A 25,691-nucleotide genomic window follows, 5' to 3' on the forward strand; every position below is an offset into this window, starting at 1 on the left:
TTCATTAAAAAATGTCTGCATGACATCTCCTATCAGATATGCAACTGGCTGGCAGCACTGCCTCATTAAGAAAAGAAAAAGCCCTAAATGGTCATTCCCTGAAGAATAACTGTTGTGCCACATTATGTCTGGCTACAGCGATATTGGGCTTGTGCCTGTTGTTGCGCTCCTAAGCAAGAAAGTGTCTTGCACAGGAACAAGGTTTGCTGTACTGTGGCTATGACTAAGAGAGATCCATCGATACTTCTGCTTATTCAGACCCTGCTGTTCACCCAGGTGGCCGTAATGATACTTAATAATTTGGACTAAGCATTAGAAAATCATACAACAGGACAAGGCAATTGTCCTTGGGGGATGGGAGCAGGGCTACATTGCTCAAGAGACTTTTTCTTTAATATATTCTGCCTCCTGTGACAGTCTTTTCTGGAAGGGAAAGGTAAAAAATTAGATTATTCTAAAGGTATTGAAATATAACACCTTGGAAAGAATTCCTTTGTTCTAATCTCTATCAGTAACATTTAGGTTAAATCTCTCATACCTTTTATTTTAGATCATCATCAGTGGTGTTACCTTGTTATTTCCAATCACAGAATGTTCGCAGCACGCACCTGCGCTTAGATCCGGGGCATATAAAACAGAACTGCTGGAGGTGATCATGACTAGTGATGGTCACAATGTTAAAAAAATACAAATGATACACAACTTCGTGGCGTCTCCCAGTGCACATAGTTAGAGGGCAAAAATATTTCTCTGTTTTCACGAGTGCAGGTTAAACTCTGGCAGAAGGATTGGAGTTTTTTGCCTATTTCCAGCTCTTTTAAGTAACACCAAAATGTCCACAGATCAGTTTTCAAAGCTGGCTCACAATTTGGGTGACTTGTTATACTGACCCCCTTCTTCCAGCTAATTGCCATGAATGTCTTTAGTCTTTTTTTGCCTCTGGACAAGAAAAAAAAAATCTCCCATTACCTTTTTCATAGTCACCTTTCCTCTAGACTCCTGAAATACACTCACATGGATGTATCAAGGAGATAAGATCCAACTAGTTTTTCAGGCTTTAGGCAGAATAAGCACTGCATGCAGCAGGAGCTGCTAGATTTGTTTTATCTAAACATGAGTTTCAGTTATGATTTCATATTATAAGGCAGACATAAAAAATAGTATGGTATCTAGTATACACAGGATATTTCAAAGAAGTTAACTGTGCCTTGAATTTACAGACCTGAAAGCATTACATTGTTTTCCCTCAGTCATTTTCCCTGCCCTTTAGCCCTGTCGTTGCTCAACTAACCACTGTCTTCCAAGGACATAAGCCTGATATTTTGTCCTAAGCAATCAATATGCGAACCTGAATTTTGGTTAATGAACCATGATTGGTCTTGTAAGTTATGGGGTGGTTCTTTTCCGTACTTCGATCAGATGAACCTACATTCGTAGAGGGAAGGTCTGCAGAAGAATGGAAGTTTTAGTTTTGCTAGAGATGAAATGAGAAAAATAATTAGATGAGTAGAAATGAGTTTCAGGTAACTGTTTTTTTAGGACCAAAACATCACAGCCTGAAACATCATTCAAAAAAACCACAGGCCACTGGAAGACAAATTAACTGAGTGCATGCAAATAAAAATTTTCATCTCAATTTGTTCATACCATCTGAGCCTGCACAAGCAGAAGGTTTAGTTGGGTGGATGTCCGGATGGTTTAACTTCCTTTTGGCAGGACTTTGGAGAAGAGGCGATTCCCTATGAATTTGATTTACCAAGTAATCTGATGTATTTCAAGACACAGTCACAGTCCTAATCCACTTGTTCTATGTCACAGAGTATGCACAAGGGTTAAAACAAAGCTGATTTTGAACGGACATACGTTGACGGGGTTTGTTAAAATATTGCACAAGAAAGAGTGAAGCAAGTGGCTATAACCAGAATGGAGTTTAGCGGTAGAAAAATGAAAGGAGCCAGTTTTGAGGAGTGTAGGGGAGCACGCATGAGTGTTTCAGAGGCAAAAGGAAGACCACTTCTTCCCTGGTTCATATCTACATAAATGTATTGGGAAAATAAGCTTATGCACAGATGATATGTGGTGTGTAAACACATATGTGTGTATATATATATATCTATCTATATGCATATGGCACACGCCTAACTCCACAGTTGACTATTTGCTTTCGGATGGTGTGGAAAATCACATTCACTGTTAAAAGAAAGATGAACTCTATCACCAGCATGTACAAAAAAGCCTTGTTTTTATTTTCAGTGATATTATCACTGAGATATCATACTGGGTTATTAAAGGAATACTTCAAAAGGAGTAAGTCATGTTTGATATTTTCATTTATTTATCGTGCTGTAGTTTCTCTACCATACTTTACAGTATTGTATCATATTAAGTTCACAAGCAATATGCTCAGAGAAAGAGTTTATCAAATAATGGAGGAGAAAAAAAATATGAAGAAACTAAGGTTCAGCTTCTTGCAAAGCCTGATTTACTAGCTTACATAATGGTTTTAAAAGTCAACTTAATAAGCTGTAAATCATAACATTCTGTACTTTATCTTGCAAAAAATTGATGATAGAGATGGGAGAATTAGAAGAAGCCATAGTGAAGTTATGTGACCACATTTTTTTTTAAAAAAAGATGAATAGGGGTTTTGGAGGTTTGACGTATAGCTCAAACTTAGTCTGAACGGTGATGAGCATCACTGTGTTGAGCATTGTATTATACTAAGTTCACGATGGCACAGTTTGACTCATGATGGCTGACAGTGCAGAAGCAGGAGTATACTGGTATCTATGACACTTTGAATAGACCCCAAATATAAATTTGCAGTAAAACCTGGGATGAAGTGTTCACTGCTGGACCACATTTGTTCCCTGAAATGCTTGCATACACTGACTTTCCTTTCCTGAAAGAAAGTTAGAAGTACAAACTTAGCAATGAGAGGTGGCAACACAAGAGGTTTTTATACTTGACATTTGCCTTAACAAAGCTCATTTGTATTAGAAAGATGGGACTTCCAGTGTTGCAGTTCTCAATATGCTGTTTTTTAACCTCTTGGAGCTCCATGTTCATTTTAATGTTACTGGTAATGGTGGCAATGTGGTTCAAAGGCTACCATAAACATGATGAAGCATCCAAGAAGGTTCAGCTGGCTGGATCATTCAAATGGTTGCACTTTCTGATGTTTCCTTCATCTCTCTTTAGGAAAGAGATATCAGATGGTCCATTAAAAATCAGTTTTCAGTTTTCACCGCTGAAGAAGGGAAATGAATGCATTTATTTTTTAATTTGGGTATGAGGAAACTACAGTATATGATATCAGTAAGACCAGTTTCATAGGAGTGAGAACTTCTGTTGACATTTTTTCAGAGGAGTGAGATGCAGTATCCTCTGTGGACGTGAGAGAAGAGTTGCTTCACAGGCCCCTGAAACTCCTATATGAAAGTAAGTGTTATTGTGAGCAATTATTAATATAGAACTAAATGTCAGGCTGCATCCATCTTGCTCATGGTTTCCCCTTCATTTCAAGCTTTAATTTGGGTGCTCAGAAAAAAAGGAGCAGAGGTGTTTTCTACACTAAAGACAGAGATAACACAAGGCTCTTTTGACCTAGTACTGGCAACACTAGTCAGAAAACGAAACCCAAAATACCTTTTCCCCCGAAGTTTTATTTACAAAGCTGGGCACATGTTCCACCCAGAAGAAAAAAGAAAAAAGAGAGAGGGAGACAGAGCATGAAAGAAATCAGGACATTTAAATCAACCAGAAAACTTGAAGCATCTTGAAGTAGCTGCTGATTTGCAGGTAGCAGAGCTACCCTGCTAGTGAAATGAGCATGCTGAAAACAGAGATGATTCCTTGTACCAGATTCTTATCTGAGCTGTACCTGAGTAAATCACCAACACAGCCAGGACCAGAAGGTGACCCCAGTGTTAAATTACTATCTTGGGAAGGCTTCGGTAGGGTTTGCACTGGTTATCCAGACTGAGAACAAGCATTCAAGACAATAGACAGTTCCCAGAGGCGGTTGCTCACCCAAGACAAGCAGATGTTTGCAAAATTGCCACACTGAACGCCAAAGAGTTACACTCACAGCTCAAAATACAGAAAATGTTTGTGCAATGTTGCAATAACATTTGTCTCCTGTGCTCCTAGGAAAAAAAGGTTTAAAGAACAAAGTCCAAGTGGATTTTTATTCAGAAAGATAATCTGCGTCTGTGCATCCCCTGCTCCATGGGCAGATGGAGGAAGGGCAGCAGGGAAACAGAAAAGAAGGGAGAAATACCATCTTCCAGATGCTGCTGTGGGGCCATAGTGTCTGTCACAGCCAGTGTGATCTCTTTGCGCTTGAAGTGCCAGGCGTGTGAAAATAGGTCCATTCAGCAGGGTATTTACAGTTCTTAGAATCATAGAATCCTTTAGGTTGGTAAAGACCTTTGAGATCATCAAGTCCAGCTGTTTATCCAGGACTGCCAAGCCCATCTCTAAACCATACACACTTTCATCCTTATAATTAGATATCCAAAACACAGTTTCATGAGCAGGGAAAGTAACAAAGTATCACTTAGAAAGGATCTTTCCCATGTAGTATCTTGGGACATTAATAGGACCCTTCATCTTTATCTAACAGTCAGAAACCTTATGGGAGCTTAATATCTTTGATGCATTAGCCTAGCCAGCAAGCTTGGTTGAAATTAGTTAAGAACTTCAGAAGTTATTTGGAGGGAAATAAAATGGACCACTGAACAGGAGATGACTAAAGAGAAATATCCATGTTCTCTTTGATAAGAATTAAATACACCTTTGTAACTGAGGCAAACAGATTAAAATCATTAAGGTTTGAAAGTCATTAACTACTCTTCTGTCACCACTGGTACCTGGATCAGGATCATGTTCTCCATAGGAAGCTGAAGAGGGGATGAAATACTTGGACATAGTTCTTTCAGATCGGTTCATGTGCATTAGTGCAGTGCTGGTCACTGTCTGCCCATTGAAACTTTAGGTAGAGGACTTCACAAAGCTGCTTGGGAGTTCAGTCTCAGCTTCCTCCTTCTCCCTGTTTTTTCTCCCTCCTCCCAATCTGTCTAACTCATTTACGTGTTGGATTTGCTACAGTGTGAAACTTACTGCCCCAGTAGCTCTAATGCAGCAAGCCCAGGTACCAGCCACCAGGAAGATGAGCATCCCATCAAAGCAGAAGTTGGAGAAGCTTATTCACACATGTATTTGCAACTGAGATGAACTACTTGTTTCAACTGTGCAAAGTAGGGAAAAGGTAATACTAATACACATGACCATTTTTAGATTTTTTTTTTCACCTGTGGGTCCAAAGACATTTGCAGTTTGTAACTATTCCTATTTATTGTGAGTATACAGAAGGAGGAAGTAAAATTATTTCTTACAGATAATTTACTCAGAAAGAAATAGGACTAGGCAGAGACCTTAGCACCTATCTCTTAGCCCATAAACCTGTCTCCTAGATCATGATAAAGAACTAACAATTTTTGTCCCTTTGCTGTAAGGTTATTGCATTGCATGGGGGCAGTGATTGCTGAATATCACTTTCATATAGAAAAGGTTGCTCAGAAATGTAAACTCTTATTTTGTCTTGTGCTTTTTTTTTAAAAAAAAAAATTGAATAAGCAGTCCCCCTATATTTTAATATGCTTTTATTAAAAAATCTCCACAATGCCAAGGACGAAAAAGTCACATATCAATTCTAAAGGTTATCCACTTCAAAAGAAGCACTAGGCTGGTAGTTTATGTTGATACCCAAAAGATCATGAATGAATATCTGTTTAAAATATATCTAGCTGTGGTTTGCTGTGCTTTAACTAAGAGTGGAACCTGGCCTTATTAATTTGGATGCTTTGGAGGAAAGCTAAAATAAGCTTTTTTACTTCTGAGCTAGGCTGTGGGAGAGCATGGGCTTTGTTCTTGCTACAGCACCTGAGATACTCAGCACTCAAGTGGCAAATCAGCAAAGCACTAATGTTTAAGAGTCTGCATTGTCCTGCTGACATCAGTAGGGCCTCTCACACTGCTGAGTGCAGTATATCTTTCAGTGTTGCTGTGTTAAGATCAAAGCACCTTGAACGGCCATTTGGCAGCAGAACTTGTGTTTTGCTTGGGTTTTTTTATTTTTTTTTAATTATTAATTCTTGATAAGTAGAATTTTGAGTAGTTCATATGTGAACTGGCAACCAAATAAAAAAAGTAGTTCAGAACATCAGTGAAAAAAAATCCCTTATCTTTCTTCGCATGAATTTGCATTTATACTGTGGTGTGTATTTTGCAGTTTAAGTTTGAATGTGTACATAAAGGTTGGTGGGAGTCTCAGTTTATAACTTAAAGCAGGAAAAAAGAATCTTATTATAAAGACATACAGACACATATACATTTTGCCCTAAATATTGGATATCTGTATCTCTTTATCTCATAGAATATATACATATAAAATATAATTTATATGTCTATGGCTTTGTGCACAGGATGTAAATACATATTGTACATACATGATTTATTATAGATATATCAATATTTTTAGATTACACTGCATGGTAGATGAGCTGTCATTAGTAAAAAAAGGACACGTAGCTTTGCAACAAAAGAAGAGAGTGAGGCTGCTGCAGTGTTGCAGCGGTTTGGGTGTTTTCGTGTGCATGCACTAGTGTGTGCGTGTGTGTGTAATTTTTTTTCTTTTAGCATCCATCCCTGCCAATCTTTACACTGCCAGTAGGGAAAATCATATCCATGGCAACCAACTGCACCATTCCTACCCACATCAATGACGCCTCCAATCTTAACTGTCAAATATTCTATGCACATCATGTAAAATAGGTCTTTTTTCCTTACACCTCTGTGCATCTAGTTTCCGTGGCTACATGTTTATGTAAATGAGAATTGTCCTTTTTCTCTCAGGTTGATTGAACACAGAATTTGTTTTGCACCTTGGCAATGCAAAGCCATGCTGTCTTGCCACCTGCTAAACCACATAATTGCAAAAGCTACATTAAAATAATAACTTTCCTTAAATTAATCTATAATACCATCTACCTGGCTTGTGAGGAAGACTTGGAGTGTGCTTTAAAAGAAGAACATTAATATAGGGCTGAGATATGTGAATAATATTTAATTGGCTCTCTAGAGTGTATTAATTTTCAGGACTTGAAAGCTAGTATTTGATTTGTTCTTTACAGTTACTGAAAAGAACAAAATATCCCTCATAAGCCCTGAATGACAAACTAGCCACTTTTTTTTTTTTTTTTACGAAGACCTCAAATTCCAATGATTGCCCTTTTCCTGCTTGTCAGAGGGGGGAAAATTGTCCCATTAAGCATTCTGTGGTTCTGTACCACATTTTAATGGACATATAGTCAAATCCTTTTTCCCTGGTCTCCTTTGAATGGTGATTCCTACAATAACCTACAAAAACCCTACAGATTCCACAGGAACACTGACCAGAAGTGCCTCAAACAAAACCAGCACTCAGCAGTGCTGAGCCTCTCCATCATGTCTCCACCTGTGGTGCTGAACTGGGAGAAGAAGACATTTCCAGTCTCAGCCACCAGAACCCATAGCACGCTCCAGAAAGGTGCAAGGCTTTGCTTTTTGCTTTTCATGCAAAAAAAGATCTGGATGTCAGGAGCTTGAGGGTGTTACCTGGTAAATAAAAAGTACTGGGCAAAAGATACAGCATTAAAAAGAATGTTCTTCTGAAGCAGAAGTCTTTTGATGCTTTTTTTTTTTTTAATTATTTGCAAGAATAATTTTGTGCCTGAGACTTTCTTGTACGCTGTGGGCTGTGGAAAGGGTGAAGCAGTTGCATAAGTCTATGATTCAGTAGTGCTATCATCAAAAGCAAAATTGTTCTTTTTGAGAAAAATCCCCAAATGTAGCTAACAGTGGATATTCGAAAAAGCGGGGATACCTTTTGGCATAAATGCTTCTATTTGTACATTAGTGCACAGGTACACTTACCTTTCACAAAGTTTCAACTAATCAAAGACAAAAAAAGTAATTTGAAGAAATTGTGCTCACAAAGTGTGTATCTTCCTGTGAATACCAGTTCTCTGTCATCTGACGTCACTTTATCATACCTTAACTAGTAAAGTGCTGTACATACCACAGGTTACACCTGTGAATCCAGTATAAATTGCACCAATGAGACTAAGCACCGGTACCATATCCTCCTTTTTGGAATTAAGAAGCTCATGAGAATACCATTCCACTAGCAGCATTGTGTCTGGCATGGTTGTCTCCAAAGGCGTTTACCAAGAGGACAATTTTAGCACCTATTTCCCAAACACCATCTTGCCTTTTCTGAAGGAGCATTTGGCACGTGTGAAAGGTCACTGCGGACTTTAAAAATCAGGATCTTTCCCTGGCCCAGAGAAGTTCTGAGATGTGAGATATGGGACGGTCACACTGGAGCTGTCAGCTTCCTTCTGAAGTTTCCAGTCCATCTGTTGCTGAATGGAGAGGTGGTGGGAACCCATGCTCTGCTTGTGGCTTCTCAGCCAGCCATTGAGAAAGAATGTGATGGAAAGAGGAAAAAGGTTTGAACCACAAAAGACCTTCTGTCTCGACACCAATACTTTAGGGATCATTTCCTACTGTGCTTATCGAGACCTTCACACAAAAAGTCAGAATGAGTATGTCTCCAGTATTATGAAGACATGTAGACCTGCAGCTGCCTGTTAGACCAGGCTCGCTATCTACACAGGCAGCAAACTTCTTTTATAGCTGCTTTTAGTTTTTTTCCTCAGTCACTGACCTTTTAAGACTTTAAACAACCATGCCTACAAGCACTGAAATGGGCCTTGAACTTCATATAGGTTAATGCCAACAGTCATGGGGCAGAGTACCTTATAGCAACGTGGTGTAGTGGTGGACTTGGGCAGTGTTAGGTTAATGGTTGGTCTCAATGATCTTAGAGATCTTTTCCCACCTAAATGAGTCTATGATTCTATAATTTTGTGTCCAAAACAAACTTTTGAATGAAAATTGAGAGTCATTCCATGGTGAAAATATTCCAGACTAAGAGCGTCTTTAATGTGTAGGTGCATTGCAATACTATTTAACTGTATTAAACACAAACAGGGAGCCGAACCAATATTGTGCAGTTTCACAAGGGTAAGTTTTGCAGCTTGAATGTTTCCGTAACTGCTTTTAGGACAAAGATTTATCAACAATTTGTTACGAAAACACTTCAGTCCAGTCTGACCCTTTCAAATAGATTTTAAAATACGAAGTACAGAGCAGGATCCTTATCCCAAGCAGAATAAAGGCTAAAGGCATGTAAGTATAAATACCCCACATGTAGAATCATGAAGTAGGTTGGATCCAGTGAAGTGGAGTGCTTTGCAAAGCAGATAGGTTTTTTCAGGGTCTTTTTAAAGAAGTAAGTGGAGGGGGATTAAACTGTCATTTTTTTTCCCAGTGTATGAAGAAAAAAGATTATTTTAACCTGAGTTTACCAGCATTAACAAGCATTTTTGTCTTTTTTTTTGCCTTTAATGGTGCTACAGCATCCTTTTACAGAGTTACTCATTCTGACACAGCAGGCACAAACTGCAGCCCAGGCAGTTCCACCTGAATACGAGGAAGAACTTCTTTGCCTTGGCGGTGGCAGAGCGCTGGCACAGGCTGCCCAGAGAGGCCGTGCAGGCTCCTTCTCTGGGGACATTCCAACCTGCCTGGATGCGATCCTGTGCAACCTGCTGTAGGTGACCTGCTTCAGCAGGGCATTGGACTGGGTGATCTTCAGAGGTCCCTTCCAACCCCAACCACTCTGTGATTCTGTGACATGCAAGGCAGCCAGCAGTAGAGATTCAAAGTGCAAATTGAAAGGTTATACATAGGGATGAACCTGCCAGCTGTTCTTGCTGTTAACCACCTGGCCATCCTCACAACCCTTCCTGAGCTACCGTTCTCATCATCAAAGCCACACTTTCATACATCACTGTGCCTTACTGCTTGGGTCTGTTTGATTGCCACTTCTGTTCAAGTGAGAGATGTATTTGGCTCAGTAAAAATAGCCTGCAATAGGATGAATGGAAAGGAAGTCTTTTTGCTTATAAATATGTCATAACCACATACGCATTGGAAAATGCAGGCCAAATTAGCAGGACCATAGTAATCCACTAGAAGAGTGGACACAAGCTTTAATCACTGGAACATGGGAGAGGAAATCAGACTAGTGTTCTTTGCTGAAATGGATTTTAAAAAATATCTCTGAAGATAAAAGGAAAATAAGCTACATGATATTTTTATTGCTGTGACAATCAGGAATAAGGAGAGTATATTAATAAGATATGATAACTCCTAATAATAGAATCCCTGGTCTCAGTCCTTTGCCAGCAGCTGGAGTGCTCCTGTGAAATCCGACGATGTCATAGTGCTGTGAAAGTTATAAGATCAAATGTGTTCACATATTTAGTAAGGTAAATTTAATCATGCAAGGAGTGCAAAATCAGGAGGCAATTTGATACATGAGTGTTCACTACAAGACCAAGATCCTAATATTAAAGAGAAAATGCTCAGGATGATTTTTCCCACCTTTAGCATCAGTACTCTCAGAAGATAACAGGAAGATGTTTGCTAACCGTAACTATCCAGAAAAACTTCATTCAACTTATCATTTGTTCATGAGAAAATAGTTTGCTTACTGTCTGGTCTGGGAGTCTACATATACTGAGACATGCAAAATGTAGTCAGACCTCTGAAAAACATTGTCCTTTTTCATGGAATGGTCTCTTTTCAGATGTTGTTGCAGCACTGAAACTTCATCAATAGTTTCTCTGACTTCAAAGGATGTTCTGGCACACAGCTAAAGACAGCATGAGTCTGGCTTTAAAGAAGAGAGAATCAGTGTCACCACAGTTCAGAGGATCATGCCAATATATTTCCTTTCAAATTAAATAAAAGCATAACTATATTTCTTTAATGGCAATTCTCAGGGTTTAACTCCAGCTGGCAACTAAGTACCAGGCAGTCACTAGCTCACTCCCTGCCACTGGTGGAATGGGGAGGATAATTGGAAGAAGGTAAAAGTTGTGGGCTGAGATAAGAACAGTTTGATAATTGAAATAAAGTCAAATATGATACTAATATTACTAATGTGATGGAAAAGGAAATTACAAAAAGAGAAAGAGAAATAAAAAAGGAAAAACCCCAAGCGATACACAATAGTGACCAATGCCCAGCCAGTCCCCAGCAGCAATCCTCCCCCTGCTAGGCCAACCCCCCAGTTTATACACTGAGCATAACACTCAGTGGTATGGAATACCCCTTGGGTCAGCTGGGGTCATCTGTCCTGGCTGTGCCCCCTCCCAGTTTCTTGTGCCCCCCCCAGCCCTCTCGCTGGTAGGGCTTGACTTAGCATAAGCACTGCTCAGCAACAACTAAAACCATCAGCGTGTCATCAACATTATTCTCATACTAAATCCAAAACCCAGCACTCTACTAGCTACTAGGAAGAAAACTAACTCTGTCCCAGCTGAAACCAGGACAACAATATATAATCCATACCCAGGAAATAGAAGATGAAAATTACTTTTAATAAAGCTAAATCCGTGGTCTAGAGCTACACCTATTCTAAATCAAGACATCAGTAGAGTGACAAGTGTCTTATTTTGAATGAACCTACATAAGCATTAATACCCCAGTCTGTTGCTATGCCATACTCTACTATCATCATCACCACCACCACCAGCATAGTTTTTAACTGATTTTTCTCCTACCGTGGCTCTCAGCCCATTCTTGATAAGTCTGTTTACTGAGAGCATATTTACATTCAAATGATGCATTAGGCAGAGTCAAGACACTTTTCTATAGTGCCTTAAGGTCCTTATGGTCTCAGAGGACTGTTTGGAGAGACACAGTGAAGCAAGATGTCAAATGCATTTTCTTTTGTAGTTTGAATGAAGTGCCTGCACTGGCTGAGTCAATATCAAAGAGATTATGCCTTCCAACTCAGGAACACATACACTCCTCATTTACGTGATAGATTGTATGCTGAGGATGCAAAAAGCCAACTTCCTTGATTACATCTTGCCAATCTTTACATTGTCTGTTCTGAAACTGCAAGGTTGCTTACAACTGCAGTAAAATTATTCTCCTTTACATAAAACACAGTTACTTTGCCACCAGATCTAGATGATACTACTCATTTTCTTCATGTTAGTGGAATTTTATCAGCTTGCAAACCAATTCTGTTCATATGTGATCTAAATAGCCACTTTGGCCTGGAAATATTTTGTTCTTTTAGGCTGTTATATGGTCTGGATTGCAGCAGACAGCCTGAGACTGAGGAACTAGGGACACCGAATGAAGAAGCAAAACCCTAGCATAAGCAATATGTAAACAAACACAAAATGAGACCAGTCTCTGGCATATTGTTTGTTCATTCAATTTGGCAAGTATCTTCCAATCACCAGTGGTATTTGTTAGTTTCTAAAGAGTTGTTATTAACGTCTTTATTGTTTGCTTAATTGAAGTTAGACTCTGCCATTAGCAGCTCCATCTTTTGTCATTCAGACCTTTCAAATGAATTTGTCTTTGGTATGAATAACGATCTTCTTGCTCTTTGAGGCAGACTGAATAGCAATTAAATGAACCTTCTAAAACAGCACAGTGCTCGAAGAATCAACCCACCCCTTCCCACCATTAACTTAATATTCCCAATTCTGAGAAACTGACATTTTCTAGACCAACTTATAAAGCTCCGAGTATGGACAGTGGTTAAACATGGTGATTGTGGGAATCTGATGAGACAGAACGGGGGGATGGAAGAGTCTGCAACACCTACAAACCACAGAAAATAGTTTATGTTTTCCAACCAGCTATACTTATTGTTTTGGCACCTTAATGAAGGATGATGTAGATTCATACCAGTCTGGCTTGATTATTGGTGAATGACCATTATTCCATCAACCTCATCCTTCAGCACTGTCAAAACTTTGGCTGTCAATATAATTTAAGCTCATATGCAGTAGGAATATTAATCTGCTAGCCACATGCTTTTATCCCAGGATATGCATGTCCAGGCACAATATCCAAAGAATTGCAACACAGGCAACAATGATTCTTCAGCAGTCCATTTCTCATTTAGACAAATCAACAGTTGAGAGTCGTTCTTAATGACCAATGTCAGCAGTTTTTCCCTCATGACTGCAAAGATGCTAGCTCTTTTCACCATAACAGTCACCCATCTGAAGTGTCATTGATATCTCTTATTTAATTTTCTGTTCCTGATCCTAAATACTTTCAATTTTTTATGCACTAATACACAATCCTGAGCATGTTCACAAATCAAACCTCTATTTTCTTCTTTCTCACACTTAGTAAATAGTAAATTCAGTTCACCCTTACTTTCATCAAGCTTATTTTTCTTTTTTCTTACACCTGCAATGTTCCTTCTAAAAATAAGAGTATAGACACCCCGAAAGCTTATGATTTATTGGTTCAAAACTGCATATTTTTCTAAGTGGTCTTCCCCCTCTTATTTAATAATAGTTTAATCTGCAAGGTTTCCAGCTCTTCATTACTTTCAAATGATATATACCTCTTTTTCCTGTCCTTCTAAATTAGAACATATTTATAAATGCAGTTCATTTACTCAGCCATTTTACAACTCATCACTGATTTCCCTATTGTACCTCATTTATTAATGGATCTATTTGTGTACTGTTTGCACTGATATATTTGAAACCTTTTTGTAATTCCCATAGAGAGTTGCATTTATTCTGACATCTGACTTTATAAGTGGAATATGGGCTTTATAAGTATGCTCAGGCCTTGAGCGCATAATCTGCCCAGGGTTATTGATGAAAATTGCCAATGCTCTACCACAGTTTGCTGAGTTTTCAACACAAATTCAACATTTTTATTTGCCATCCAGGGAAATGAAACACTGAAGTTTAACTCATACTGGTTTCCACATCCCCATGCCGTACCATAAACAAATTCACCACATATTGAGCTGAAGACGGAAATCCCACTAATATCTGTGAAGATGTAAATCTAGTTTATAATGTCTTAATTTTTGGAGACAGTGTAGGGTGAGAGGAGAATCCATTTTGACTTTCGGATCCTATGTTAGCTTCTGGAGGTTAGAAAATGATTATTCCACTTGCATGAAAAAAAAGCAAACTAGTAGTTAGGGAAACACAACAAATGTTTCTCCTTAAAACACTTTTTCTACAGTGATGCTTTAGATGATCACCTTCTACATGCTAGGAGATTATGTTGCTTGTCTTTTTCTATTTTGTTGACTTTACGTTCATTTTTTGTACCTTATTAAGACTGGTTCTGATTCCCCACCATTGTGTAAATCTATTTCCGCACATTTAACCTAACTGGCCCAAAGACCCAAAGACCAAAAATCCTGACAACTTTTCCAAAGAAATATATTCAGTGCACCCACATGCTCCAAAGACTTGCACGGTGGCACCCAATGACACACATTAAAATCCAGAGTTTGCACTGAGTTGAGATCTTTGGGGAGCCATTTCTGGTCTCCCTTATACGTTATTATTCCAATGAGGTTAAATTTATCTCAGTATGAAAGAAAGAGTCAATCTTGTCCTCACCTTCTGAAAACCCAATTTAGCAATATAGAAAATTTCTGAAACACAGATTTTTTGGTCATGCACAACACTGTTCTCCTTAATTGGAATCCAAGTATTATACACTACATTTAAAACATAAAGAACGACTAGATGCACTCTTAAAAATGTATATTGGTAGCAGATTTTCTTAATGTTTGCATTGAAACCTTAAAATCCCAATACCTTACCTGATATTACCTACCAGTCAGAAATTAAGTTTTAATTTGTTTTAAAGTCTGAGCTACAAACCCAACAGCTTTGGCAGTTGAAAATCTCATTACTCAGCCTCCCTTGCAGACCAAAACCTGATCTGTGCGGCAGTCTTATATTGTTCTGGTTCTCAGGAGTCTTTTTTTCTTCATAATTGTTTAAAATGAATATAAATTCTGGGAGAATGAGAAGCTTTGAAGCAAATCGATTACCCTGTTACTGAAACCCAGTTGAATGTGAAATCTCACCAATTACCAAAGAGTTTTATGAAAAGCCACAAATCAGAATTCCAACACCAGAAAAAATAGGACACTTAATTAGTGGTAGAGAAAATATTCTTTCTCCTACTAGCTTAACAGTTCTGCACTTCAGCATGCAACAGAACTAGCCAGTTTTGAAAATTATAAATAATTTAAGACTGCAACAATATAGAATGGTTCTGTAACACGAGACTAATGGGTTCAGAAGAAGAGACAAGCTGATCGCTCCAAATACTGCTTCATGCCTGTTTGAGGGATTCTTCAGCTAGTATAACAGGAATTGAACTGCTGTGAATGCTGTACTGCCAAGGGAATTGTGCCAGACTCATCCTTTTCATTCTGCAGAATTTTGCTCGAAAATGGTAAAATTTGAGCAAGATTGCACAGTACAGCTGTGCCACCATATCTTTGTATTTGCTTAAAAAAAAAAAAAAGGCAGATTTTGCATCACAAATTTTGCATGTTTTATGTCTAATTAATTCCTATTCAGGAACTGGTTTTGCTGGAAGTATCTTGATGACACTCAACAAAAAACAGTTCTCAGAAAAAAAACAGGCAGATGCAGAATAATTTAGAATATTCAAATATAGAACTAATTCCACCCCAACACCCCAAAAATATTAAAAAATATTTATTTTGCTCCAATGTGGGTTGGCATAAAAAATAAAAATAAAAGTAGGAAGCAATTTCAGAACAAAATTATTTATTTTTAACACAACAAGTATGTCCTTCATGGGGTACCATCAGGTGACATAAGAACTTCTGAGAGGGAAGGGACAAAGTGAAACCATATGATGTTTAATTTTCAAACTGGATGAAAATTTCAAACTAGATTTGCCTTTCTGCACACTCACAGAAACAGAATTCTGGGATTATTTGCCTGAGAAAGGAAGCTTTATTCCTGCTGGTATTGGATTGTGTGTTGCATGATGGGATTAGATTGTGGGTACAAGTAATTGAAATGAAGCTTTGACAGAAAGAAGTAAGAATTAAAAAAAAATAAATTAAAATGTGTGTCTCTTTGTCTTTAGCTTTCAGAAATGGAAACAGACAGTCCACATTGCTTTCATGAGAGGTGATCAGAGCTGCATTGTCTTCCGAGATTTCGTTTGTGGCTCATCACATGAGATGAAAAAGGGCTCATAATCCAGAAGGGTTTAGATAGGAAACACATAGAATTTGTAGTGCTTCTCTGCAAATATTCTAACCAGGAAAATAGGAAATAATAATAAAAAGGTCCTATGCTTTTTTAAAAGGAAAATCTTCCCATGATCATTGTAAAGCTTATTTGACATGTATTGTGACTGACTGATGTATTTTGCCTTTGTTTTCCTGTGAACAATATCCTTCACATGTAAACTAACTGTCCATAGCAAATGAATTATCACATTTTTCTGCCCTCTTTTTTCATGCAGTGGTGTGAAAGTTTGTGTTCCAGGAATGACCTCAAAAAGGAAGGACTCATACATACAGGTTAGTAATAGCAGTAAAGCTTTTACATTGCAAAGAACAAAGTTCACAAAATTTTGTGCAGATGCAAGAAAAGTGAACAAAGTTTTCCAGGAGAGCAGCTGCACTGAAACAATAATTGCACCCCTGACAAACATTCAAAAAGAGTTGGGGTCTGAGAAACTTTTTAAAAATGAAAACCTGTGAAAACCCAAAGAAAGTTACTGAAATTATTCATGCAAATTGTTGGAAGAATTTGCCACAGCCATCATGAACTGCTTGGGTCTGAGAAACTTTTAAAAAATGAAAACCTGTGAAAGCCCGAAGAAAGTTACTGAGATTATTCATGCAAATTGTTTGAAGAATTTGCCACAGCCATCATGAACTTCTGCATGTGTTTGTTTTTCAGAAACACTCATTCAATCACATTTTACTTGCATGAGTATCTGCAAAAAGTGAATTTCACACCCGTGTGCACAAATATATGAAGAAAATGAATGGCAGATCCATAGCTGTGTATTCATGCAAGAAAAGCCCGTGTGCTAATCTAATCAGGCAATTTATACAATGCCGTGAGACAAATCTGCCCAATGACAAAGAACTTAAACATTGAACTATGAGTGCAGAGAGATCCATTTTTGAACAGTTCAAGGGGAGATGGCAATAAACTGCCAAAATACTAGTGAGGATGTCACACCAAATCAAATAAAAAGAAATAAAATTAGATATTCCACAAGCAGCAAAAAGAGCTAATTTCAATGAATAAAATATGAATTGTGAGTTATTCACTGAACATTAATATTTGGTTTACAATTGATACTGAATAATTGAGTTCTGCAACCACAGAGAAATACCTGAAATGTTTCATTTATATTTTTAAATATATCTTAAATCTTAGTTTTATAAGGGTTTCCGTAGCTTGAGAGATCTAAAATATCCTCATTTTCCAGAAAATTTATCACAAGACTGCATCAGGAAGATTCCTCTCCTGCAGCTGGGAGGCTCCCTCTGGAGACTGGGCTCAGCTCGTTTCCCTTGGACGTTCTGTCTCAGCAGATTCAGAAGGGAATGATACCTCATCTTCTGATCCTCCTCTTTTTATCCTCCGCTTTTCCTTTTTTTATATTACATTATGCAATTACAGTGGGTTTTTGTTTGGATTTTTTTTCAGTGTTGGGGTCTTTCATATATTTTTGTGTCCTTACACAAGTGATGCTGTATTTCTCATTATTTACCCTACTCTTTGGTAGCAAGTGTTTGCATTGGGATAAAAAATAAAAGATGTATCGAAATATGTTTTTACATGGAGTAAAAAAGAAAGCGTGGGACATGTTCAATAAAACACTCATGGCCATGGGAATGAGCTTTGGTGCCACACAGACAGTGCTCTTATTTTACGCACATTCTTATCTCTGAGCAGAACTGCTAAGGATGGTTTCTGTGTCCTTCTGAGCTTCTCCAAATTTCTTTTGTCTTTGCTGTCATTTCAGGACCTCCATTCACTGGAATTACACCCAGGGTGAGCACAGTCCAGTGTATATAGTACAGATACATTTGGCCCCATGATTCTGTGCAAAAACTTCAGTTTTCTACTTCAATGTGAAACCTTCATATTTTTAACTTTTCCTCATAAACTGGCAAATCTCACCATGAATCTTTAATAGGAAGCAGCCAATTAAAATCCATGGGCAATTATTTCTATTTGCAGTGTTAGCCCCTTTTGGGCTGCCTCTTTGACAATTAAACACAGCAAATATGCAGGAGACTGTCAAAGGTATAGTCAATCCTCTTTGCTGATTTCCTCACGTACTTTCTGTGTGCTTTTACGATGAAAGAGCAGGGACCCATATCATGAAAATAACAAAATATGTTTGGGGCATAATGTGATGAGGGAGGAATTAGTGAAGGAAAATACACAGCAGTAAAACCTTTCTCTCTGAGATGCCACTTTAATGCTTTGGTGGCTGAGGCTACCATCTCTTTTCTCTCTCTCTCTCTCTAACCTTTTAAATTAGCCAAGCTTATGGCAGAGGAAAAATCTTTGGATTATTAATGCAAATGACTGAAAGCCAAATATTGTATTTCTTTGTCTGCTATAAAATACTCCATTTTCTTGGAGGGATCATTTCCATACTCTGTTCTAGTTTTCCTTGAAGACAGGACAAGTAATACCTTCCTGATGCGAGTAATGTCAGGTTCAATTCTTTGCTATTCGTTACATGTTCAGATAAAACAGCGATAAACCACACACAAAGAGTATTTTTATCAGGTCAGGTTCTCACTGATTTTGATTGAAGTTTGCTGAAATGAAGACGGAAAATGAATTAAAAATATGACTTATTATAAATAACAATTCATTTAAACCTTCTATTTAGGTTTATTTAATGTAGATTCCTCACATCTATGTGGTGTGATCTCAGGAATGTGGGCTGGGTGGGGTTTTTTTTTTTTCCTCTCTTCTTTTCTTTTCTCCTCCTCCTTTCTTCCATGCACAATGCCCAGATTAATGGAGCCTTGAGTTATCCAGGGGTTATTATAATGCACTGAACTAAGGAATAATCATTTATATGCAAAAAAAAGACAACCAGGAATATCTGAGGGATGATGCTTGAAGTGGTCTGTGTAAATCATACACTTGGATTATTTAAATATAGGTTTATAATATTTAAAAACCCTTTTGAATTGAAGGACATTAATTTCCTATTGAAGCTTACAGCTAAGGCTACTGTGCCACAGTTTCGGGTACCAGATCAGGATTTCAGCTAAAAATACGGTTTTGGGAAAAGACTGTGCAGCTAAAAGGCGTTCACCCCCATAAAGGAACGAGGAATTTTTTTGTAAAATGGATGCCGCTAAATATACTAGATCAAGAGTAAAACAGCTGTCCCTTCTCCCCCGTACAAGCCTGAGCCTGACTAGGTTGAACAAGATGTGACACCATGTGTGTTAGAGATAAGTGCTTGTTCCAGGGGCTCTCTCCCATCATCACCCTCCCTTTTTCATAAGCTAATGATTCTCTAAAGTGCATGAAAAGCTCCTTTGTCTTTGTCACAGAACCGAAAACACCATATTTCAAGGTCGTCATTCTGAGCAGAGCAACCATTTCTGACAACGGTGTGTGCAAATTGAATACATCCCCTTCCCGAGGCTTTAACCTCTCAGCAGCGTCCTGTGAACAACATGGGTGAGACAGACATCTGGAGTGACACCATCATAGTTTCTGGTGTTTTGCTAGAGGGAGAGCCCTTCAGCAGCAAGATATGCTTCAGCAAAAGCCTTCTTTCATAGCAGGAAGATGTTGTTGTGTTTCAACAACATCTGCCTGAAGGATGATGAGCCATCTCCATTTATTCACAGTACAGTAAGTTATCGCTGCACTTATGTAAGAGCATTCATTCTGTGGTTTGAGCCAATTTTAACCATTTTCATGAACAAACCCCTCACTTACTGAAGATATTTGAGTCAGAACTGAGAAAAGTTAGGGTGCCAGAGGGCTACAACTCAGAAGACTTTTCACTGTTGATTTCACTATTGCTCTGTCAAGATATCATTGGCAATAGCCACGTAGTAATTATTTTCTTTTTTTTATATATATAATCAGAGCTGTCTGAAGTAAGTTCACGTACAAACATCTGTGAATGCTTCCAAGATAAAGTGCATTCCTATGTATGCCACAAGAAAAATCACATCACAGGATCTCTCCCTATTTTTTTCATCAGTCATTTTCTCCCTTTTGGTTTCTCCTCCTCCACGTAGTTTCTCTTCTCCCAAATCAAATCACCTCTCATCCTTGCCTTTCTTTTGGTTACCCGATCTTTCTGCTCCCCTTTATTGTCACATTTCTCAGTCAGGCTATTTAATCCCCAAAGAATAGAAAAGGCTAGGACCGAGCCTTTGCGTCATCTTTTCAAAGCGTCCTGGCTCACAACCTGTACTCAATTGAAAAAAGCAAATAAAAGGCTCCACAGGAACTCTACCATTTTTTTAAATAACTGGCACAAACCAATTAGAGAAATGCCTAAATCACACTTCAGAATGACAGAAATATTCAAGATATTCTATGTTTCCAGGATTTTCTAACAGCATTTGCCAATCCTTTGAAACGTAGATGAGTATTAAGGGAAATATTTTGAAAAAGCGGTCCCTAACTTGTATGCTAAGTTACATACAATGAACAGCAGGTTTAAATAAAAGATGTTGTAGCCACTCAGCCAAACAGGGCACATAAGTATGAACACGTAAGGACAGGGCCCCATCCCTAGCTATGCAAAGCAGTGACATCTCACTGAAAACCAGCCCTGCTGCCAGGGAGGGTGACAGGAGAAATAAGCCTAAATTTTGCTGTTGGTAACAGCAGTAACATCAGTATAACACTACAGGTTTACCAGAGCTGCTGTACCTTATGCAGGTCAACACTTCCCATAGACCATAAACCTATAGAAATGTGCTTAATAAGCGAAACTGAGTGCGTTTTGCTCTTACCGTTCTCATTCTTTCAGACTTGTTAGATGACACCTTGAAAGTGAGCGCTGAACGTGCTCTGGGGACTTGCACCAGGTGCTGCTGGCCTCCCCACCCATCTGCCAGGGACAGGACTTACCCCACATTTCAGATTCCCCTTACCTATTTCAGGTCATCATACGTAGTCTCAAAGGCACTCAGTTGACCTCTAGTAACATGATCCTCCAGATTTTGAGGGACCCCAAAGAAACCCCTCTGAAGGCTGCTATTGCTGCAACGCTGGGAAACAAGGAGATATCCAGTGGTCCAGCCTTGAAATAGCCCTGATTTCACAGATGCAAGCACCAAACCCCAAGGACAAACATAATATAAACACAGCTTCCAAAATGTCATCCAGCAGTTAATTAAATATTCAGAGATCATGTAGATAATTTTGAGGTTGCTTTGCATTATTAGTCCTTTTTTTTTTTTAAATCACAGAGAGTATTTGTAAATGGTTATTCCTGTCCTGTTGTCTCTTCTGATACTTCAGTTTCCACGAGACACACAAAACAGTATAAAATAATGAATGAAAAATAGCACCAACAGGGTATGAAAGTGTTAGCAGACTATACTTTCAGCTTCCTCTTGATTTTCCCTCCAATAATATGTGATTAATAGGGCAAAGGGCTTTAATGCAATGCAATGGAGATCTCACAGTTAAAAGACCACTATTACATTGTAATAATAACCAACACTGCTGTATCTGACCAGTATGGCATCTGTGTAATATTATGCAATAATATGCATGATACATTAAGAATATGAGCTAAATAAAAGTCAGGGTTTTGGTCTGGGGACTTTTTGGTGGTGGTTTTTTTTTTTTTATGTTAAAGAAAATGTTATAGTCCTACTGTTACTGGCTGGGCAAGGAAAATACTAAGGATTAAAATGAAATAAAATACCTTCACATTTAAGCACACTGTGATGGAAAGGCATTAACTGAAGCAATTTACTGTGGTTCAGTTTTATTATTTCTAAAGATGAGATGTAGCTGCTGAGACTATTATTATCATTTATATGGTTGGGGCTTATGCGATGTTTCATTGTAAACAGAGCATGATTTTCCACAGTGATGAACCAGAGTTCATTACAAGAGGGCTTCTCTCCATTATGAAAATCCATACTGACTTTGCTGCAGAGCTGGGACCAAAGTGAAGCCAAACAGAGCCTAAGTAGGACTTCCACGCACAAATGTGACACAAAAGTCACTATTTTATGAAGCTGGAAGAGAAGCAGTCTAGTGCCTAGTTTCCAGCAGTGTGGCTAATGCTATGTCAACAGCTTTCACAGCTGGGCACAGAAAACTGAGAAATTTAATGACTCTCAAATCCTAAGTATTAGCACTATTAGTGGTTCTAAGTTTTTTCAAATTGTTTACTTGGTAGGCCAGTTTAGGAAATTATTTTCACTTATGTGCTACAAGAAGTTCTGACAAGGTCAATATTTTCACAGCACAGCAAGAGAGTTTGAAAGCTGGTCACCATGAACATGTTACACTGCATTTTCATACACCTATTTAAAAGTCATTCTCGATGTGATTATATGTTTATGCTCAAAGCATGTGATACAAATACATACTAATGTTGATGAAAAATGGCCAAAGCCCAGGCATGAAAGATTATTGTCAGTGTACTATCAACGGTATCAACAACTACATGAAAAAAAAAAAATCCCAGAAATTGTTTTGCTGGACACTTTTCACAGTCCAATTTTTTAAAGTCATCCAGTACTTCCATTACTCTCACTTTCTGATCAGATAAAAAACACTGTTGTCAACAAAGCTGTCCGCAGAGTCAAAGAAATAGATGTGGATATAGAGATTTGGCCTGGGATTGTGTTTACTGCTGTGCTTCTGTATATATTTGTAATGCGCTGATGTAAACATTGACTGCTCTGGAGAAATACTGAATGTGGTGCTGGACTCTGTTCTGTAAACCATTATCATGAAATCCTCAGCTTAAGAGTAAACACTTTGGTACACAAAGAACTCTTAACTACTTTAAAATTGCAAGAGTATAGCATCCTGTCAAAAGTTAACCATTAGGTGTTTTTAAAGTGCCTATTGTGCAGTTGTTTGGGGTTTGTTTGTTTAATTTCAATCAATGTCTTAAATGACTGTAAAATAATATAATACTATACAGCTATTCACTGTAATAAGTGGACTTGAGACAAGAACAGTTTTTAAAGTTCTGAGCTGCTACATCATACTGCTGTCTGAAGAGGAACACAGAACCTTCCTATAAATCTAATTCTCAGCTTGGTGATTAGTTTCACAAACAGTATGTGCAAATTAAGCACTTTTCGGTATAATTACAGGGTAAACCTAGCCTGGGTTAGGGGTGTGGAAATTAGCAGCAAGCTAAACTGTTTGGATCGAAAACATAGACTCATTAATTCTGCTCTAGGAGAATGAAGCTGGAAAGTATACGCGAAGCACAGCTGTATGTATATGAAACAATTCCAAACTCACTATTCTAGATGTGATCATATGAGTTTGACGAGTCATGAGCCAAAGTTGTCCCAAATCACAAGATGGTGATACACAAGTCTTCTGAAGAAGATCCAAAGGGTAAGTAATCCCAGGTAAGTACATTGAAACAGTATTTTTTTTCTGCATAACTATTACTTATATACTTCTCAGGGAAGACGTCTGCCTCCATGGGGCCTGGGTTAAACATGTGAAGATAAAACTTCCTACCCTGGTAGGTCCCTCAGATTATTAACCATTATTTCAGATAGGCAGCTATGAGGTTGCAACAAGAAGTCTGAGGGGAATCAAGAGGGACTTCAGGGTCTTGGGACGACTGGCTAAGGGATCAGGAGCACAAGCAGTGTTCTCCTCTGGATTCTGGAAGGATTCCAGTTGCAGGAAATGATGAGAGAAGAAACAGAAAGAGACAGCAGACCAATACATGGCTCCAAGCGTGGTGTCCACAGCAGAATTTTGGGGTTTTGGATCATGGGCTTGTCTACATGACACCAGGCCTGCTGGCAATGGATAGGGTAGGCCTGCCTCAAAGTGGGAAAAGAATCTTCATGCAGGAGTTATCAGGGTTTATTGAAAGAGCTTTAAACTAGATTTAAAGTGTGAAAGGAATAAAAGGGGCCTTCAAAACATAAGCCTGGGGATGGCATACCAATGTTTGAGGGACAGTGGGCTAGCAAGGTGCTTTGGTCTGCCATCTCAGTGGAGGCAGGAATGGAGATCCACATGGCAGCAAGGACACAAGGTTTATTGATGTGTTAGAAACCATGGAAGCAGCTGAGAACAGTCCCATAGGAATTAGGGCTTCTCCCCCCCAAAAGGTGGCAGATCGATAGCCTAACTGAAGTGCATCTGTAACAGTGCACTCAGCATTGACAACAAACAGGAGGAGCTGGAAACCATTCTGCAGCTTGAAAACTGATATAGTTGCCATCACGTAAACATGGTAGGATGACTCGCAGGACTGGAGTGCTGCAATGGATGGCTATAAGCTCTTTGGAACGGATAGGCAAGGAAAGAGTGGGGTAGCCCTTTGTGCTAGGGAGTGTTTTGACTGTCTAGAGCTTGACAGCAATGTAAAGGTCGAGTGTTTATGGGTAAGGATTGGGAGAAAGGCTGACAAGGCAAATACCATAGCAGAGTCTGTTACAGACCACCCAGACAGGATGAAGAGGCAGATGAAATATTCTGTAAGCAGCTGGGAGAAGTCTCACAATCACTAGCCCTTTTTCTCATGGGGGACTTCAACTTATCAGATGTCTGCTGGAAATACAATACAGTGGAGAGGAAACAGGCTGGGAGGTTCCTGGAGTGTGTGGGAGCTAACCTCCTGACACACCTGGTCTGTGAGCCAGCTAGCAAAGGCGCCCTGCTAAAAAAACTGTTGTTTACAAACAGAGAAGGACTGGTGGGTGATGTGGTAGTTGGATGCTGTCTTGGATACAGAGATCACAAAATGATAGGGGTTTTGATTCTCAGAGAAGTAAGGAGGGGGGTCAGCAGAACCACTACCTTGGACTTCCAGAGGGCCAACTTTGGCCTGTTTAGGAGCCCAGTCGACAGAGTCCCTTGGGATGCAGTTCTGAAGGGCCAAGGCATCCAGGAAGGCTGGCCATTCTTCAGGAAGGAAGTCCTAAATGCACAGGAGCAGGCCATCCCCATGTGCCAAAAGGTGAGCTGGCAGGGAAGAAGACTGACCTGGCTGAAGAGAGACCTGTGGCTGGAACTCAAGGGAAAAAAAGAGTTTATGACCTTTGGAAAAAGGAGTAGGCAACTCTGGAGAACTACAAGGATGTTGTGAGGTTATGCAGGGTGAAAATTAGAAAGGCCAAAGCACAAGTAGAACTTAATCTCGCTACAGCCTTAAAAGACAGTAAAAAAAGTTTTGGTAAATATATTAGTAACAGAAGGGGGGTTAAGGAGAATCTCCATCCTTTTTTAGATGCAGTGGGAAAAAATAGTGACAAAGGATGAGGAAAAGGCTGAAGGACATAATGCCTTCTTTGTCTCATTTTTTAATAGTAAGACCAGTTGTTCTCAGAGTACCCAGATTCCTGAGCTGGAAGACAGGCATGGGGATCAGAATGAAGCCCCCATAATACAAGAGGAAATGGTCAGCAACTTGTTACACCACTTAGACAAGTCTATGGGGCTGGATGGCATCCACCCAAGAGA

This window comes from Falco cherrug, chromosome Z (genome assembly GCF_023634085.1).
Source record: "Falco cherrug isolate bFalChe1 chromosome Z, bFalChe1.pri, whole genome shotgun sequence".
NCBI lineage: Eukaryota > Metazoa > Chordata > Aves > Falconiformes > Falconidae > Falco > Falco cherrug.